The sequence below is a fragment of the Danio rerio genome, chromosome 11 (genome assembly GCF_049306965.1).
Source record: "Danio rerio strain Tuebingen ecotype United States chromosome 11, GRCz12tu, whole genome shotgun sequence".
NCBI lineage: Eukaryota > Metazoa > Chordata > Actinopteri > Cypriniformes > Danionidae > Danio > Danio rerio.
Genome location: NC_133186.1, coordinates 45,895,281 through 45,897,500, shown reverse-complemented (window position 1 = coordinate 45,897,500; position 2,220 = coordinate 45,895,281). Strand labels below are relative to the sequence as shown.

At 33.3% G+C, this 2,220-nt stretch overlaps 1 protein-coding gene across 14 annotated transcripts in view; it reads left to right on the top strand.

Moving 5' to 3' along the window:
* Window positions 1–1,854, top strand: part of tmem63bb (transmembrane protein 63Bb) — a 476,742-nt gene extending 474,888 nt beyond the window's left edge. For 5 of the 14 annotated variants that reach the window (XM_073916066.1, XM_073916065.1, XM_073916064.1 and 2 more), the window contains one exon: window positions 1–1,854. This exon is cut by the window's left edge and continues 967 nt beyond it. The gene's annotated coding sequence lies outside the window, so the exon portion shown is untranslated. 14 annotated transcript variants of the gene reach the window in all.
* The last annotated feature ends 366 nt before the right edge of the window (window positions 1,855–2,220 follow it).

Sequence of the window (2,220 nt, the reverse complement as noted above, 5' to 3'; positions counted from 1 at the left end):
ATATTGTGTTGTTTCAGAAATAATGAGTCAAAATTCAGTGTGTTCTTCCTTTAAATAAGCTGAATGATCTACCAATGGGGTAAACAGAATAATGTTACATCAAAGACTCAACTAGATTAATTAGCTGACCCCATTGGCTGATTATTTAGCTTGTTTTAAGGAACAATGCACCTACTTTTGACTTATTTTTTTTACTAAATTTGAGATATTTGGACTAAAAACAAGACAGAAATGGTCCCACTTTATATTAGGTGGCCTTAAATAATATGTAGTTGCACAGAAAGTGTATACCTGCATGTAGTAGTTATTTGTGTAATGTCATTTATAATCACACTGTTGACCATCCTTTACACCAGGCATGTCCAAACTCGGTCCTGGGGGGCCGGTGTCCTGCAAAGTTTAGTTCCAACCCCAATCAGACACACCTGGGCTAGCTGATCAAGCTCTTAGGCTTTCTAGAAACATCCGTGCAGGTGTGTTGAAGCAATTTGGAGCTAAAATCTGCAGGACACCGTCCCTCCAGGATTGAGTTTGTACACCCCTGCTTCACACCTTAGCCCAACTTAAACCCACCCATACCATCAAACCTGTCCCTGATAATACCCATATCTCATCTTAAGGGTTTTGCAATACATTGTGAACAATAAGTACATCCTACTTGCATCCAAAAATAACTACAAAGTAGTTAAGGCCACTTAAAATAAAGTGGGACCAAAACTCTAATTAAGAGGAGCAGGTTCCACTTTATATTAAGTGTCCTTAACTACTACTTGCATCACAATATAAATACAATGTAAGTAATGTGTTCATAATACATTGCAGAAGACTTCTGCTGCTCTTTGGGTGGGGTAAGGGTAGGGTTGGCGACAGGTTTGGTGGTGTGGGTAGTTTTAAAAGTGGGTTAAGTTGAAAGAGAGTGTAATTATCAATGTAATTACTGATGCAATTACATGCAGTTATTTAATCAAGCATATGTGCAATGTAAAAGCATGTATTTGCACAATATGTACAATGCAACAAGTGATTCATTTCAATCTAAGTACATATTAATTAAGGCCTTTTAATATAAAGTGGGACCGAAAAGCATTTTCTGCAGTGTAGTTCGCCCAAAATCTGTCATCATTTATTCACCTTTACTTGTTTATTTTACTACTTTCCTTCTTCTACTGAACACAAAAGAAGATATTTAGTAAAATGTTGTAAACTGATAACCATTGACTTCCATAGTATGTGTTTTTCTATTTATTTTAAGCTGATTTTTTCCTTTGAAAGTCAAAAAACTAGGTTATGTTAGGATAGGTGACTTTATTTGTTACCCGAAGGTTTGCAGTCAAGAGTTCTCATTTCATAATAGTGCCACATACAAAACTCACATAATGACAACAAGAAATGTACATAAATACAGGTAATACAGTATTATACAGTGACTCCTGATGATACACTGTCTAAAATATGTTAATGAACAGTTACTGATGTGTTTTGTCTTTATTCAGGGTTGTGAATTGCATTATGGGATGTTGATCTCTGCTCTGTCCACATTTATTGCTGTAAATTCAACTCTACAGTTTAACAAAGTGACTATTATAGTGACATTTTAGTAGCTTAAAATAATATAATAAATAATGTATAGGGGAATAAGTCTGCAAAATAGCAGAAAATGTGCTGATAGTTTATTACATGGTGTTTGTAGCCTAATATACAACACCAACACGGACAATACAGCACTTTACACTTTTAAACATGTTCATAAAAGTCACTTTTTCCAACTTTTTAAGGTTAAAAGATTTTGAAATAAAGATAATAATGCAATTCAAAAGCATAAATAAATGGGAAAATGTCAAATTAAAACAAAAATAATCAATAATAAATAATAAATAGAGAAATAAGTGGGTAAAATAGCAGAAAATGTGCTGGCAATTTATTGCAAAGTGTTTGTAACCTAATATACAACACCAACCCAGGCAATACAGCACTTTACACTCTTAAAAAATGTTTATTAAAGCCAATTTTTCCAACTTTTTCAAGGTTAAAAGGTCCTGAAAGAAAGATCAAGACCCCATGATGCAATTCAAAATCATAAACAAATGGGAAGATGTCAAATTAGAGCAAAAATAATCTCAAAAATATGGAAAACTTCACATTTTTCTGATATATTTTAGTGTATAATGAGGTCTTGTAAAGCAAAACAATGGTCTATACTTCATTATTGCTTTAAACCAT